This window comes from Neofelis nebulosa, chromosome 5, assembly GCF_028018385.1.
Source record: "Neofelis nebulosa isolate mNeoNeb1 chromosome 5, mNeoNeb1.pri, whole genome shotgun sequence".
NCBI classification, from domain to species: Eukaryota; Metazoa; Chordata; class Mammalia; order Carnivora; family Felidae; genus Neofelis; species Neofelis nebulosa.
Window position 1 is genome coordinate 109,479,491 of NC_080786.1, and position 18,813 is coordinate 109,498,303.

General features: G+C 34.5%; 1 protein-coding gene across 1 annotated transcript in view; it reads right to left on the reverse strand.

The window, feature by feature from the left end:
• ZPLD1 (zona pellucida like domain containing 1) overlaps window positions 1-18,505 on the reverse strand; it is a 75,131-nt gene extending 56,626 nt beyond the window's left edge. The window contains exons 1-3 of the mRNA XM_058731529.1: window positions 18,407-18,505; window positions 11,645-11,731; window positions 11,303-11,414 (exon numbers count right to left, since the gene is read on the reverse strand). The gene's annotated coding sequence lies outside the window, so the exon portion shown is untranslated. The remainder of the gene's footprint in view (window positions 1-11,302; window positions 11,415-11,644; window positions 11,732-18,406) is intronic.
• Between the last annotated feature and the right edge of the window lie 308 nt (window positions 18,506-18,813).

The following is an 18,813-nucleotide window of genomic DNA, read 5'->3' on the forward strand; positions in this document are numbered from 1 at the left end:
AAGAAAAGGAGAAAAGAAAAGAAAAGAAGCAGATAATATAACTAAATGCAAAAGTTTATGCATTGTATTTGGGTTGTTACATCCTTTTAGACTCTTGTAATACAGAAATCCCACTGCTTTGACATCATTTTATATTCAGAAGAATTCTATGGTCCTACTAGACCAAAATAATGACAGAAAATGCAAGATTCTGTAAAAATCAGAAATATTTAAAGCTGAATAAATCATTCAAATATTTTATGAGGAAAGGAAAACAAAATTTAATCTAAAATTAAAACTGTATGGTAGAGGTTGCAGGAACAAAAATTGGGTAATGGGTAACATGAATATAAAGAATACTAGAAATGTGAGATATGGGCTGGATGAGTTATGTGGCTTATAACAACAATAAGACCAATCTCTAATTTATCAATTCCTTGTATAGGCAATAAATAAGGCTATGGTGTATGATGGTTACAAATAAGAATCTATCCATTGTCCAAGTGAAAACTTGTGACCAATAAGAAATTGATGTTAGCTCAAAAGATAATTGCTTTCAAAGTAGATTAGTATCTCTTAAATCCAGGGATACTTAGGCATAGAAGTATTTAAAATAATCAAAAATTAGAGAACTATTTCTTGTGTTAAAAGAACTGATATACATTGGTATTCTTTGTCATTAATGTGTTAGAGAATTTGACCTATTTAATTAACTAAGGTTAGTCCTTTTATTCTGATTTAAGATATGTAACTGAGTAAATTCAGACTTTTTATGTAAAACTGACATGCTACCAAGATTATACATATTATTGAGATATTTAAGAAAATATGAATTTGAGCACATGTTAAAATCTATTTTTTATATTTGAGCATTAGTTGAATACTTAAGATTTTTTTAAAAAGGAGATAATTTAACTCCTACAAACATACTAAACTTCCTCTGATCAAAATTTAATATATTTTATTTCCTTTTCAAAATGTCAATTAACTACTTTTTCATACGCAAATATTCCTCAAAGACTTGTTAAAAATTATAAAGTCTACTAGAATTTACTGATAAAAAGTCAGAATTTGAACTTAAAATCTTCAAGAAAAGCTAGGTTTGGTCATTTGTAATTCTAATTGAATGTTAATCTTTAAACACTTCAGAATATATTTTTCAATTATTCAACACAGGAAAAAAAAACAGCCTCACACTAAACACAGAATAAGTGGTTGTTTTGCTTCAGAAGCCATGTTAGGCATAGAATTCACATCTTTAAACAGTAAATTCATATACCACATATTGTAATGCTCACCCTCAGACAATTACAGGGGAACTAAGATTGACTGAAAGATATCAGTTTGATGTAGTCTATCTCATATTTACACAGTAATCAATCAATTCATTGATTGGAATAATAGGAAGACTGAAAATACTATTTAAATTAATTGCATTTCTCTCTCTTTTTTTCCCCCAAGATTATATAGTGGAATTTGTTGACGATAAATTCCAGTTTGATGTGATGTCACTAAATGCACAGAATATATACCTCTGAATATGTTTCTGCCCTCAAAAAGTTTTTAGTCAATGGGGAAACACTTAAGCTTCACAATAATGACATCAACAACATTAAAACTTCTAGAAGTTAATTTAGAAGAATATCTTCATGGCCTTGGGATAATGAAAGATCTCTTAAGAAAAGAAAATTGTTTTACTATCATAAATTATAGGCTGGGCCTACCCACAACTTCCTTCTAAAGGCTCACTGAGATATTTTTGTTACCATGTTGCCTATTAATTCATATAAGGCAACACTTATGTAGCATACACTAGCATACTTCTGATTAAATATAACCATAGTCTGGGCTCTGGTTCTCATTCCATTACTAACTGTCTGTGGTCATGGGGAAGTCACATCATGTGTCTTACTCTCAGTTACTTCATGTGGGCAATGAAATGTTTGACTAGAAGATGACTAAGATGACTTCCCGCTATCAAGAGCCAATGAAATCATGATGTTTTAAAAACTGGAGGAGAAAATTGTGATATATTCCTCAAGACCTTCTTTCTAAAATCTCCTCCCTTATCAGAATTTAGGCTTTACAATATCGGAAGGTTTTAGAGACCTACTGCCTTCTTGCTCTCTCCACAACAATTGATGAGGGGCTAAACACTGCATTAGAACATTCTCATATCTACCTCTTGTTGTTATATAAGAAATAAAAATCAGCAAGGGGCCTCATAGATTAATCTCAATGGTATAAAGGGACCCTTCCACTTTTGGGCATGTCTGTCCTACAAACAAATGGTAAAATTAAAATGACACTTAAAAATAAATAAGCTGCTATTGGTTTTATACTTTTATTTATTTCTCATTGCATCTACGTTTTTGTTTGTTTCTCAAAGGTCCCAAAGGCCTTCAGGAAGCAATAATCACAGAATAAACTAGGCTGCTGAGAATTTATAATAGCACTTTGTTCTGCCTCAAATACATATTCAACCCTGTTCTCATTAACGTTCATGATATTTTTTTTTATTATTTGTTGAGCTGTTTGGGGAACGTAATATTAACCTTCATGACATCACTCTGAGGAGTACCTTGAAGGAAAGAGCTGCCTTTGTTTTTTAGACATGGGAACTGGTGCCAAGTGACCAAATGGTTTTCCTAGGTAATGCATGCTTGTTATAGATAATACACAAGAAGATAACTAGAAGAAGCTCTTGAAATAATAAATTCTAATATCTCTAAGTTAGATGTTTGATAACAACACGATTATATACACAAAACATGATACCTTTGGCCATGACAAAATCAGATCCACAAAAGTTTTAGCCAGTCAGATCAAGTAGTATGTATATACAAAAGCTTTACTTAAATATCAGTGTTGAAATCAGGAAGAACATAAAGTTTAAATCCTCATATGTCAACATTTCAGTTAGCTCCATGTTAATTAATTGTTTCTACATCAAAAATTAGAAAGACCATTCATAGATCCCTGGAGGTGATCATTACATCAAATCCTCACTCTGAAAATCAGTAATTAAAAGGAAAGAATTAATCATTAATCCTGATGTTCAAGTATCAGCAGTATTTCTGTTTTAAAATGACTTATCAAAGGGCCCGTGGGTGGCTCAGTCGGTTAAGCATCCGACTTTGGCTTAGGTCACAACCTCATGGTTTGTGAGTTTGAGCCCTGCATCAGGCCCCATGCTGACAGCTCATAGGCCGGAGCCTTTTTCGGATTCTGTCTCCCTTTCTCTCTGACCCTCCCCTGCTCACACTCTCTCTCTCTCTCTCTTTCAAAAATAAATAAACTTTTAAAAAAATTTAATGACATCAAGAAAAAGGGTGTGTGTGTGTGTATGTGGAAACTAGGGCAAAACATTAGTTTATGCTATTATTTTGATCTCTTGTATATTTGAAATTTATAATAAAAACAAAATCAAGTGAGCTACAGCTCACTTATTCTAACTGTGGTACCTTAGGTACCTTTACCTCTCTTGGACTTTCTTGTTATCTATAAAATAAGGACAATCTAAGTGACTAAATAATTATACCTAGGTTACAGAACCTTTGAAAAAATATTTTATCCTTTTTCTAGTAGCATTACAGGAAAGAAGCAGAAATAAGCCTAATTTATTTATAGGATCAAAGTCAATGATGTCAAGACATTGAAGAATGAAAGTTCTGAAAGGGAGGATAGTTATCACTTCTAAGAAGTGAACTTATGAGCTTTTGTATCTTCAATGAGATGAAAATAATTCAAACAAAATCATAGCCCTTGCAATAGCCAGTGCTAGGAATATAAGCTATAACTCTAGTTACAACATTTCAGTTTCTGTCTCATAAACCAAAATTTGTGTCTGGGATCTGAAGCCCCAAGAGAGCTGTAGAGATAGCTGCAGGCCACAGTAGGTAAGGCCCTTACAGTGGATCTTCATCAGTAAGTGAGAGGGAAGCAGGTGAACAGAAAGAAGGAGGTAAGCAGTTGGATATATTATGGTGGATAAGATTATGGATAATGTATCATAACTGTAAATCAGGGCCTTTGGAAAATTTAACCCAAATCCTTCAGACATGGAGATCCCACTTCTTTAGGAGAGTTTATTTTGTACTATTGTGGTAAATATTCCAACAAGAACAGTTTGAAAACTGAGGCTCATCATGACAAAAATGTCTCTGACCCACAGATTTACACAAAAGATGTCACCCAGCAATACATAATTAATTGCCAAATGAATGGCAATAAGTATTTAGTTATTCTTGGATGACCCACAAAAAGGATAAACTATAAATGAGAAGAATAGAAATGACATCTTTGAAACAATCTCATTATCTCCTACATGTGATATTTGAAAATCTAAATAAGATAATCCTCTTCACTAAACACAAGTCTTCATTGAACAACAAAAACAGCTTTGTTTTCAAACTACCTGTACACCTCGTGAGAGGTTTCAAACTATCTCTACACTTCTCAGACCTTGTTGAAAATCATGGGTTTAGATGAGAAGAATCTTTTTAAATAATTATTGTACTAGGATATTAGTTTAGTGGGTCAAGAACAACATTTCTCATGAAATAGAATAGTTTGGGATAGTATAGGATGGAAGATAATGGAATAGAGTCAAATAGAATATTTTTTATAAAATTTGTATGTACAAACTATGTATGTATGCATGTTTGGATGAGTGTATACTAGATTACAATGTAAATATCTGACTGTGAGTTATATTGGAAAGTTTGAAACTCACTGGTTTAGAACAAGGTAGCAACATGGTCCCCATGAGCTGAATGTCCCTACCTACAAACATTGATTGGCTTCACAGAAGAAGCAAGCTAAGGTAAAATGTCATTCCCAGACTGAGGTCCCCACAAAAAGATGTTGAGAAAAAATGTATTTCCCATGCTCTGAGTAAGGACTTGAAGTAGGATTGTAGAGTGGGATTGATTATTTATTTGTTTATGTCTTAGGAGGATGTTTGTTATAAATATATATTAAGGAAGTAGAGGCAATAGATACTTGGTTAAGAAAGTTTGTGAATTGAAGGAGAAAATTAGGAAGGAAACTAGAAGACAATGAGTATATAGAAGAAATTTTTCCACAGAGGGAATGCTTTGATGCAAAGAAGGGAAATGCAAAAAAAATATATATATATATATATATTCCAGAAGCTGTAGAGAAGACAACTCATAAACGACAGTGTTTTCTCCTTTGCCCATTGGCACAATGTTATAAATAATCCATAGGGAATGAGAACTGAACCTTCTTTTCCTTTCTGTTTCCTGATGGATGAAAAAAAATGTCATCTCCTTGCACAGATCAGGGAATTAGTAGCTTTTATTGAGTTAATGAAGGATTAGGACTGGCATTTTTAGTTACTTTTTTGCAGGGATGAATTCTGTTGGTACAATCACAGGAACACAGTACAATCTCCTGTAGCATTTTAGCAATAAAACCCCACATTTTTAAGGCAGCTGTCTAGGATGAGAGGTCTGATCTATAGCTAAGAAAATCAAACTCTTAGCCTTTCTTTCACTGCACCATGCTTATTAGTCACCTTGATCAAGCAATCAGAGAGCTAGGCAGTACAAAATAAGACCACTAGAAAGCATAAATATCACTGTTCAAAATTCCATGTTCAAATCTCTAGTTCTCTCTAGTTAACTAGCTACCTGAGTGAGACTCATCCAACCTGTGAATTTCGTGTAAGAAATCATACACTAGTTTCCTCTTGTTCTGTATCACTGTCCGAAAGCCACTTTTTAAAAGCTGTTGTATGCCCAAAACAATTAAAATTCATTTTAATCTTTAATAGAAATAAGAAGATACATTTATTGGAGAAAATTTAAAGAGAAATTAAAAACCCAAATAAAAATGTGAAGTTAATATTTCCTAGTTAACCTGAGGAGTTTTAAGAAATACAGATACCCAAATCTCTCCCCCCACTTATTCTACGGGGCATCCAGAGTTGAGAACCACTGAGATAAAAGAACAAGGTTTTGCTATAGTTGAGATTTCATTTATAGTTGTCTTTTTTTTTTTTTAGTAGTAAGCAGATTCCTTTTTTTTTTTTTTTTTGTAATTCATCACGGCTCCATAACAGAAATCTGAAAACAGAACCTCTAAGAAAGGACAATGCTACCTAATACCACAACATGGTGGCTTAGGCCTGTGGAACTCAGCCAGTCAGCAACAGAATACATTTACAAAACTACATAAATTAAAGTAGGTTGAGTTTTTATTGCTTTCATGTGGTTCTGACCAATAAAGTGAAAAGTATACAATCAGAAGCAAAACATTTATAGGAAAAAAAGTAGGGATCCTTTTTTCCCACTGGGAGACATTTTCTTCGTATGGCTCTTCTCTGATCAAATGATGTAGTATTATGTGTTTCCTTAAATAATCATGACACTTGACACCACGGCTGATAAAACCTACAAATAGACTGCCTGACCATGTGATGTCCTTTCTTGAAACCCTTCATCATCTTCAACACCCTTCAGGGGAAAACCCAACTCTATGATGTAGCAAAACAAAAGAAAGAAAAAACTTCTGACATAAGACTGCTACTTACCTGCCCAACCTCAGATCTCTCTTCTCCAGTACCCATTCTACCCACTCTACACTTATCATTCCCAAAGATGAGAAGTTATTTCACACACACATTCATTCTTTTGCTCATTTTGCTGTCTCAGTCTGCAAAGCTCCTCTTCCCAACTCCACCCCCTCTTATCAGGAACATCTCTCCAATCAACTTTTTGAGTTTGTTCACATATAGCTCTTCTTTCAGATATTCCTCTAACAAGACAACACTTTCTGCTTGTAGCCTTGACCATTTCCTATTCAGTTTCTGCCAGAGTCTCTGTGCCATTGTATAACAGCAGATCTAAAAATGTACTACGTTGAAGTCAAGGCTTATCAGCGTCAACACTGTTGACATTTTAGTCTAGATCATTGTTTTTTATAGGATGTTTTAACAACATTGTACAATGTGTAACAGTATCCCCGGCTTCTTCTCACTCCATGCCAGGAGTACTCCCACTCAAGTCATGACACCCCAAAATATCTCCAGATACTGCCAAATGTCTCTGTGGGAGAGGAGGTTCAAACTTACCCCAGATGACTTAGATGTACATCTTTGTTTTCCCCTAGTAAACCTGTCAGCTTCATAAAAGCAGAGTATTATGGGGTGCCTCGGTGGCTCAGTCGGTTAAGTAGCCGACTTCGGCTCAGATCATGATCTCGCGGTCTGTGAGTTCGAGCCCCGCGTGAGGCTCTGCGCTGACAGTTCAGAGCCTGGAGCCTGTTTCAGATTCTGTGTCTCCCTCTCTCTGACCCTCCCCCGTTCATGCTCTGTCTCTCTCTGTCTCAAAAAATAAATAAACGTTAAAAAAAAATTAAAAAAAAAAAAAAGCAAGAGTATTATGCTCACCTTTGTACTTAGGATCTAACAAAGTGCCATGTCCACTGTAGATTCTCAAGAAATGTTGGTTAAATAAATTACTATCATATTTGTGGTATAAAAGAGACAACACCATATTGCCAAAATGTAGAAAATCAAGTATACCAACATCTAGTCCTGATCAGGATAATGCTTTAATTTTTAAAGATTATATCATTAATGAAAATTTTCAATTTCAACTAACATTAATTAAATTAAAATCTTTAAACCCACCCGCTACTAGAGGTAATTTATATTTATTTTTACATGATTTTAAAACAAAAGAAAATGAGATTGAGGTCTAAGAATATATCTACATATATAAAACTCTTGGATTAAAAATTACTTGAATTAGTTAATTGATTCAGTTTTTTAAAAAATATTCATACTTTTAGTGTTTTCTAAATAGCTTTAAGTAATTGTTTCACTTTTTAAAAAAAAATGTTCAGCTAGTACTTTTTAATGCCCTGTAAATATTTTTTTGAGCTTTTATAAACTAAAAAGCATCAAACTTAATACAATCCCTTGCTAAGTCTCCTTTTCATTCCATTAACATTGATGGCACACATTCCTATGATAGAATTGACAAAGCAAGGAATTTTTAGAAACCAGAAATATATTACTTTAATTTCAAATACTTATTCAAAATAAGTTTCTAAATAGAATTGCTGTGCCAGAATTCGCATGTATGAGCACAAAAGTGCATTATACACAAATACACATAAGTTTTTAAGACGTATATATCCTATGGTAATGATTTTAAGTCTCTAAAAGATTAGTAGTTTTTTATTATTCAATTATTTTAACTTCTTATATCCAAATTATGACAAATTACATTTGAAATAGAAAGTTATCCATAGTTCTTTCTAATTCCAAATTATAAGTTATCTAAAAAATGGTTTAATTTGAAAGCACTATTCTCATGTAATTTACAGGTTTATGTTCAGTGGGTTAATGACGGTATGTTCAACTGAGAGACAGTGTAGTTATATGAGCTCTGATTACTTATTAGTTAAGCATTTTTGAGCAAATATACTTTAAATTCTAACATATGATACTAAGCAGTCTTCATCTGTTCTTACTCTTTCTAGTGATGCAGTTTCATATTAAATGACTATAGTCTTAGTGAAAATTTGAAATTAACATCATTTTACAGACAATCTGAACTTTATAAACAAATAAAGCTATTAATGTTTTCATTTAACTTCCACCACCTTTTAACAAGCTAAAAAAATACCTTTTGTCTTTAGCATCTGGAACTTTCACATACATAGCAATAGAAATAACAAAATTGCCATATTAATATAACTTAATTTTGCTGTTCTTAAGGCTTAGCAGCTTTTTATTTTTCTTCAAGGTTTGGCACTATAATAGTTTCTAAACGTTCTTGTTTTTTTTTTAAAAAAATCCGTAAAAATCCAGTCATGTAATTTTGTTTTTTTAGATTTCTTAGTGTACTATTATACCTTATTGTGAGTTCTAGAAAATTAACACTTTAAGCAAGGGGTCAGTGACCTATGGCCTGCAGGCTTAATTCTACCCAACATCTACTTTTGTATGGACCATGAAAAAAAGGCAGTTTTCACATATTTTAATGCTTGAAAAAGAGTAAAAAACATAATATTTCATGAAAAGGGAACATTATGTGACATTCTTATTTCAGTGTCTACTAATGAAATGTTATTGGAACATAGCTACACTCATTTGTATACATATTTTCTGGGGCTGCTTTTGAGCTACAATGGCAGCTTTAAGTGGTCCTGACAAAGACCCACAAAGACTAAACATATTTACTTTGTGGGCCTTGCCAACCCTGCTTTAAACATTACTGTATGACTCTACATAACACAATACATATGTCTGGGGGACAAGACACAATACATTTCTCAGGAGATTCCTTTCAACTAATATCATTTTATTATTTTTTTCATTAATACATTTTTCTGTAAGCCCTGGTAAAAACCACTGGTCATTATTAATAAAACACTTCCCATGACATTCATTCCATATTCGGCAAAGTATTATCAAACTGGTCAAGTCAATCATTTACTTTTTTGAGGTGTACCTTTCTTTCCCACATCACTGAAGCCTTGAGAGTTTGGAATTCCTGTAATTCCCCACTCAAAATCAACTTAGATACTTTAACAATCAGCCATGACTCTGAATCTATAAAGGTCAGTCTAACGTTTACTTTATCATGTCTTGATAAAGCTGTTATGCCTGGTTTTTAGTTACAACATTTTGTAATGGAAGCAAAACACGGCAAACCAGATCAAGCTTAATTTATAGTCTTGACCCAGTTTAAATTCCAGCTTAAATACAGAAGAAAAAAAGAGCACAGATTTGGTAAATTAACCAAAAAATTGAATTCCTTGCAAGCAAACATTGCTAATAGGTGTTTAAATGATACAAAAGATTATCATCCTCTACTAATGATTTTAATGCTATCCAAGCTATTGAAAAAGCTAAAAAAACACAATCTTCAGTAATTCACTGTTTGATGCCATAACTAAATAGATTACAGTCTGAGCATCTGCTCATGGTTCAAAAGTTACCTTTGAAATAAGATTTCCTAGCAGAAAATTCTGATTTTTTAATATCCTCTGGATCATTATCATAGGCTTTCTTAAAAGCGGGGGAGGGGGAGCTTTAAATGTCTTGAAAGGAATGTAGAATTTGTTACGATATCTAGCATGATCTGGCTATTACATTATGTGGCTATTAACAATAACCATTACTATATTTTATTTTGAGGACATTGCAGAAAATGCCTAAAATGAAAGTACATACAGCATATTTATAGATTTTTATATTTAGCCAAGTATTATAATACTCTGTAAAGAAAAACTTAAAAAAATCACTGAGGAACATTAAAAAATGTATAACTAGGAACAGTGTTCAAATAATAGCTCTGATATGTGTCTCATAAGATAAAGCTACTGACTGAAAAATGAAATAAAGAAATATTCTATTATGTATTAAAGAAATATTAAACTTTTAACTAAATTCAACCTCTTTGCTGTTGCTACCAAAGTTATTTAAACTGACAGTTTAGATTGTTTTTCTTTGGCCCATAAAATGAATTGTAAGAAGCCAATTCACAGTAGCAAAACAAATAATGTCATACTCCTGAGAACCAAAAAGATTATTATCTCAAATACATGAACCTAAGAAGTAAGGTCTTCTCTCTAACATCAAAAACAACTGGTTTTACCAAAGGCAATCTTAGAATGGAAGGAGACTTAGAGGTCACCCAAGAAATGGGAATCGCCATGATAACTCCCAGGTTACATGAGATCCCATGTCAATTCTAATAATACTAGGCTCATTATTAAAATTATTCTTATTTAAAAGAAAATCAAACTATAATTATTTTCAATAATATCGTCTTCATAATTAGAGATGATGCCACCCATATTCAACCAGATTTTCTGGTAGGATGGGATCCTGATATCTCATTAATGGAACATCTGTGGACTGTGGCCGACTGGCAGGGGACAGCGGATGGAATTGCAGCCTGATATACAATGGTGTAGCAAATCATGTACAACTTTTGACCTCAGGCTCTAACTTCAAAATTGAATAAGCTGCCAAAAGATTAAGTCCTTTCTCCAAATCCAACCCAAATGTTCGGGATGACACTGCAGTTCACAACATAAAATTTTCTTTATAGCTTTCTGCCCTCAAATATGGGAAGATGTTTTTCGTTTCCTTTTGAGATATTTAAGAGACTCCCCAGCCCAACCCCTACCCATCAATGGAACCACACTACCAGAAGAGTTTTACCAGAGATGGCCTTATATCATAAAAGATTATTAAATTAAAATGAATTTCCTGTGCTTACAAAAAACACAGCATTTGCAGTCACTTTAGGTGGCTTCAGCGCCGGGCACTTACCCAAGCCCTTGGTTTTGTGGAATCAGCTGTTCTCCATGTGCCTGGTTCTGCTGCATGTGACTGAGTGTTCAAATGCCTGGTGTTACCAAACTCTTTCAAAAAAGATTCAACCCTTCAAATGAGAAAAGAGTTGCTCATTATGAAAAGCCTTTAAAAAGAGAGAGAGAGAGAGAGAGAGAAAACCTGGATTTTCGACAAGCAAATGCTTCCATGGTCTCAGAAGGTTTTGCAAGACTAATCATCACCAACATGAAACTTGAGCTCATCTTTTATAAACCTTTGTTTCCTTCCAACTACATCCCTTTCAATTTTCAATTCATTCCTTTATTCCTCTTCTCCTACCTGCTTTTGATCTTCTATTTTATGCTGCACAGAAGTCTTGAGTGGTTATGTGTGAAGTGAGCCATCGTCAGCCTGATGAGGGAAAGCCTGCTGGTCCAGAAAAAAAAAAAAAAAAAAAAAAAAAGATCATAAAGTAAGAAACAAGGCCTGAGATTGCATTGGGAGTCAATCTGCACAGTTATCAATGTCCTGTTATGCTCTGTGAAAGATGCCTGGCCCTTTCAATACTACATTTCATGTAGCGATGAAAATGGGATATGGAATATCATCGTGAAAACTGGTTTGATTGGGATAATAATGACTAAGAGGCTGTCAATGCAAAAAACCCAACAGGACCCAATTGTAAAGGAGTTAGACACTGAACCCGCTTCATAATCCTTGCTTTTGTTTAGGGGCCTCCAAACAACACAGCCCACCAGCCTTTGGAGCCTTTGGACCCAGTTGGACGTCATCTAAGCCTTCCACCCCAGTAACTATTCTGATTTCTCATTGGAAAGGAAAGTGGGAAGCTGGGATTCAGGCACCATGGAAAGCTTTTCAAGATATTCTGACCAAAGCAAAGCTTTACTTTATGTACTACTGTGCTTAGGGATGACCATGTGGCAGATTGAAGCCCATTGTGTGGATTTATATTACTCCGCCAGCTGTTTAATAATAATGGCTATCCTGAAAAAGCACATTGCTTTATCAGTAATACCCTGGCATATATCTTTATAAAATTTTATCTTATTCAATTGGCTCAAGATACTTTAACAACATTTATGTTCTCAATTGCTTCTGTGACAGAGGCTAGTTGCCTATGGCTACTGTGAACTGAGATTAAAATCTAAGAGTTCAGCCTTTCAAGATTTCTAGTCCATTCCCTGAACCAAGTTCTTTCCCTAAATGGTAAGTGAACTTAAAGCTAACATAACTACTAAAAAATAATAGCTGGAGGCTATTCACATCGCCTTCTATGTCCTGTTTAGTGTTGAGAGAGAGTTGGTGCTTTTTATACCAAACAAATCAGGTTCATGTTTTTCAGAGAAGTGTCAGCTCCATAAACTTATAATTCTATTCTACTCGTGAGTAAATATGAGATACATGAATCTACCAATTTTTTGAATACCATTAATATAAATTTCCCTATATATTCTTTTGGTTAAGAACTCTTATTAAAAACATAAAAATGATCCTAAGAAATCTCTTTCAGGGCTTCCTAATTATGCTGACAGGAACTGAAGCTTTTCTTCGCTGTGTAGAGGGTGTTTTCCTCTATAATGAAGTTTTTGAGCTAGATGTTTTCAAGCAGTGTTTCAGGTTTTGCTTTGAATATGTGTCTGCCACGTTCTTTACCTTCTCGAAAGTTAAAGTGAACATGCAACAGGCTCAAGCATCAATTAATAAATTCTGCCATTTACAGAAAAAAATCAGTAGCCTCCACCCTATGAGAAAATGAGCATTTCATAAATATTGAAACCACCTACCCACATTCTCTATAAGTTGGTTAGCTAAAAAGACAGTAATTCCATTAGAGGCTTTCAGCAAGGAAAAGATAAAACAGTTGAGATAAAGTAACTGACATTATTTGTTATTATTTTGCCATTAAAATGTAGTGAACAGTAATGTCACACATTCCACTAGCTTCTAAGAGAGAATTTTACCAGTTTGCTGAAAACTCTGAGCCCTTTATTAGGGGATTTCTTGTCGTACAAGCTATGTGACTTGGCTGAATATTTGATTAGTTGTACATGCAGCATATGCTTGTATCAGGGAATAATTTTAGCTATATAAAATATTCATCAGTATTTGATAGCACCAGAAGTGGAAATCTGAGCAGTTATCCTGTCCAAAAAAAGGATTTACTTAATGTTTCATAATCAGAGGAAAGGCAACCAATGAATGCCCTTTAGTTCCTAGAGAAGGTTGAATTCAGACTGCAAAGGCACCCTGACCAGTAACCAACTATTCCCTCAAACTACATGGCTCACTCCCAACTTCCTTTAAAAGTCTTTTAACTAAACCCTCAATGACTAAACAGCTCAGGCTAGAAAATGAAAGTAAAAAGGCCTCCCTGTCTCATGGAGCTATAATAAAACACAGTTAATTAGTCAGTATGCCAGGATCTTGCTTACAGGAGAGTTCCGGCCTTTCTATCATTCAGTATAAGTATCTTCTCACTATATAATGGTGAGATTTTGGTTTTTTGTTACTAGAGTCAAACCTGGAATGATGAAGTTGACACTGACCATAAGTTTGTGTCACGGGCAAGGGATAAAGGTTGATTTCCACTGTCTCTCACAAAGTTATCTCTCCGTGATGGAATTTCTCCCCGGGTTCAGTCTTTGCCCTCTTCACCTCAATATGCACACTTGCTTCCCAGATGATTCCATCTCATCCAGCTGTAAAGCACTTATCCTTTTCGAGCATACTACATAATTAACTTACTTACAGGTCTTCTCCCTCCTGATGTATACCTGAATGTAATCCCTGTTGCGGATTCTCTTTGTTCCCTAATGTTTGCCTCATACCCAGGAGAATGAACACCTAGTATATCAGTGGTACTCAATAATATATTTTGAATAAATGAATGAGCAAAGAAGGTGAAGGATTACAGAAAATGTCTGTAACTCTTTCTTATAACTTATAAGTGGGGAAATATGCTTCTTTCAAGGTAACAGGAAAAGGTAAAGAAGACCCAGTTATATCATAGTATTCTATTAAAGCAAAGTTCTAGCTTCACAATAAAGAATTGTATTATAAAATAAATATAAGGACTTTATAACTCTATGCTTGAAGAAATTTTTTACCATCTGAATGTTTAGCCTCAGATTTTTTTTTTTTTCAGGATTCCTTTTTGTTTTAAAATGGACCCAAACTCTGGGGCGCCTGGGTGGCTCAGTCCGTTAAGTGTCCGACTTTGGCTCAGGTCACGATCTCACAGTTCGTGAGTTCGAACCCTGTGTCGGGCTCTGTGCTGACAGCTCAGAGCCTGGAGCCTGCTTCACATTCTGTGTCTCCCTCTCTCTCTGCCCCTTCCCTGCTTATGCTGTGTCTCTCTCTGTCTCAAAGATAAATAAACATTTAAAAAATAGGTTCTCAGTAAGGATTTCTTGAAAGAAAGCTAAGAAAGTCAAAATTAAAAGCTAATAAAAAAATTTGTTTAAAAAAATAATAAAATGGACCCAAACTCAATGATATAAAGGAACTCATAAATGTATATATGTTAAGTTTTTACTTTGATTGATATAATCAATTAATGCAGCAGCCAGAAAGTAGTTTTTGGTATCGTAGATTCTCCAACCAATTTACTGTTCATTTTTCTACTGTCAGGTGGGCATCTTGTAGCTCTACCCCCATGGGTTTCTCACTGCAGAGCTGAGTTGTAGGAGCCAAAGGTTTTTCAGGTACTTATAAAATGAGTTGTAAACCATGTACTCTTATACACAAATAAACTGGCCCTATGTCCTAGTGGGATTTCAGTCCACACTGAATTGTGGACAAATTATAAAAGCAGATTTAGCCGCACTTGGAAGAGGGTCCACACAAGCTTTATACATAAGTGCAATTGATTTCCCAGTTCAACAAATAATTTTACCAAATATTTCTAATCTCAAGAGTCTAAAACCTGAATAAATTAGCCTTACCTCTTGATCAGCATAAACTGTTAGTTGTTAAGTTAGCAAGTGGCAATAAGGTTTATATGTTATTGTATGGTAGGCATTGTTGCACCACAAAAGGGGAAAATGTTATTAAAGGAATTTGAATATATTACTTTAAGACCATCAGTGGAAATACTGATAGATTGTTGCTCTTATATCACATGATACTTAAAACCTCTAGTTTTTCAGGTATTTCTAGAAATTCCCCTATATGAAAGATTTACTGATATATTCTAGATGCTTTCAATGAAGAATTCATGGTGATTACAGCATTTACAGTACTACAATTTCTTGCTAGTTATTTATTTACAGATGATCAATTCCAGGAACTAGCTTTACTAGGTATCTGATATTGAATACTTTCAAGAAAGCTTTTAAATCATCCCTACATTTATAAGGCATTTCCTTGTTTCTTGGATTACTTAAGCACTCTCATTTCTGGAAATACCTAATCAAAAGCATTAAATTTAAAATAATTATAAATTGGAGTACTGAGGTCTACAGAAGTGCAATTACTGTATCAGTCACCAGTATGGCCCTATTTGCCAATAAAAGCACTGAAATTGTGGTTCATATTTCCAGCAAATCTTTGTTGAAAGCCACAAACTGGATAATGGTAGGAAAAATTATTCTAATCATATCTCTATTGTCATAATAAGGCAGGCCCATTCCTTTTAAAACCAAAAAAAAAAAAAAAAAAATCTAAGAACTTTCTAAGCTAGAAACCTAGGATTCCACAGTAGTCTCAATACACATTCCAGAATGGTGGGAGTTTGTCATGAACTCTTTGGTTAAATTGGCCATCATCTCTTTTAAAGAACAGGAAACAAAACTTCAAGGACTACAAAGACTGGAAGATAATTTAAGTTAAGTGATGTGAGCCCCCTGGTGAATGGGCATAGGACACATAGTGGCAGGAAGGAATCAATTGGAGAGCACAAAGCTTGCCTAAAGGCAAAAATGGTTACACATTTTCAGGAGATTGTTGCCAACCAGGAATACATTATACAACATTGTGAGAAATTCAAGTTTTTCAAGAAAAGAGCAGATCAAGGATTTTATTTGCAACCACCTGACTTTTACATGCTGCCTCATGTTTCTAAATCATTTTCACATATTTGGACTGGATTACACTTTGGAGCTACCAGTTTGCCACTTTGTCTAGAAGTCTGAAACATCAGTGGTATTTTCTTATTAGAAAAAAATGAGATAGTTTCCTGCTAAGATTTTGTTTAATATGTATTTATTCTTTGTGAGTTGTTGTTGTTGTTGTTGTTGTTGTTTGGTTGGGGGTTTTTTTGGGTTTTTTTGTTTGTTTGTTTTTGAGAGAGAGAGAGGTAGGGGGAGAGACAAAGGGGGAGGGAGAAAGAGAATCTTAAATGGGTTCCAAGTCCAGCATGGAGCCCAGCACAGAGCCCAACGCCAGGCTTGATCTCACAACCATGAGATCATGACCTGAGCTGAAATCAAGAGTAGGACACTTAACTGACTGTACCCAGGCACTCTGATCTTGTTCTTTTTAAATTTTTTTTTTCAACATTTTTTATTTATTTTTGGGACAGAGAGAGACAGAGCATGAACGGGGGAGGGGCAGAGAGAGAGGGAGACACAGAATCGGAAACAGGCTCCAGGCTCCGAGCCATCAGCCCAGAGCCTGACGCGGGGCTCGAACTCACGGACCGCGAGATCGTGACCTGGCTGAAGTCAGACGCTTAACCGACTGCGCCACCCAGGCGCCCCTGATCTTGTTCTTTTTAGATAGTACTGCCCAATTAGCTGGTAGTCACATTTATCTGAGTCACAGAGTGAATTTTGTGCACCCGTTTATACATTCATTATACTAAATAACCATGAGAAACAACATCATGGTTTAATTTATATATTTTTATCACATAATAAAGTACATCTTGAAGGGGGAATATACTAAGTACAGATGTACCATCTTGATATTAGTTTTATTATAATCACATCAAAGTGGATAGGTCATAACATCACCACTACTTTTTGACACATTCAGGAAGGTATTCAGTAGCATTATTCTAACAAAACTGAGAATAGAGACAAAGAACAAAATATTATTTAGTTTTTCAAACCTGTGGCTTTGACCTATAGAAACATATGCTATGGTGGTGCATGGGTGGCTCAGTCAGATGAGCGTCTGTCTCTTGATTTCAGCTCAGGTCATGATCCCAGGGTCTTGGGATCAAGCCCTACATCAGGCTCTGTGTTGAGCATGGAGCCTGCTTAAGATTTTCTCTCTCACTCTGCCCCTCCATTACTTGTGTGTGAGCTCTCTCTCTCTAAATAAAATAAAATAAAATAAAATAAAATAAAATAAAATAAAATTTAAATTAAAAAAAGAAACATGTTATGGATGAAAATGCAATGTCTATGGAAAATTATTCACTCTCTGAATTTCTTCCTGAATGGCACAATATTAATCAATTTTTCTTCATCATCATCATCATTTTTAAAAATGCATCTAACTCCTCTCCATGTTACCAACATTAAATATAGTCATAAGAGTATGTAGAGAGAAGATGACGGAGAGAAATGAGGTGATAGATGACAGAGATAGAGGGAGAGGGAGAGGCAGAGGGAGAGAGTTGTATGCTATTGGTTCTGTTTCTTTGCAGAACTCTGACTAATACAGCAAGCTGCTGTTTCTGCTAAATTCCATACGCCCTACTTAACAACTTTACAGATTTTTTTTTCTTTTCAGTTTTTATTTGTCTGTGCCCAAAATGATGAAATTTATATTTATTCACAATAAGCCTTATCTTCTTAGAGTCAATTCATTATTCCTGGCTGAATGATTCTTTTGAAGGCCTGATTCTGGTATCCCATGTATTCACTGTCTGCCTATCTTTGCCTCAAATACAGAAGATAGAATCATATTTCCTTCATCAAGGTTAGTTTTTGAAGTCAGAACAATGTAAAAGTTAGTTGATTTTCTAAGGAAATGGTCTACACCAACCATAGTCAACATGCATGTTGGAGCATTGTTACTGGTTGTTTTTTTTTTTTTTCCCCAAGCATAAAAGCTACCTTACTAACTCTCTGAATCATACTAGACAAATTACAATGCTCAAATTGAATGACATGGTTTATTCTTACCTACCTTAGTAAAGTTCCAGAAGACCAAGGACTTTGAATGAATAATCCCAAATCAGTGTTGAACTGAGCCCATGTACTCAAGGGGATTTAGACCATCTGCTAAAGTCTTTCTTTTACATATGCTCAGGTTTGGAGAAGCAGAATCCAGATTGCTTCCAGCTCCTATCTTTTCATCCTACCGTTAAATATTTTGTTTATGTAAAATAAACTTTTGCAACCATTTTGTATTATTTGAAAGCCACTTTATTGCTTCCCCACAACAAACATAGATGGGTATATTAAGAAAACTAAAAAAGTATTTTGCAAACAGACAATTCTTTCTTACTATCTGGTGTCCTTTACAAATTATTTCCTAAAGCATTTGTTAACTTTTATATAAACAGTTATTAGGTCAAACAATTTTCCATTTTG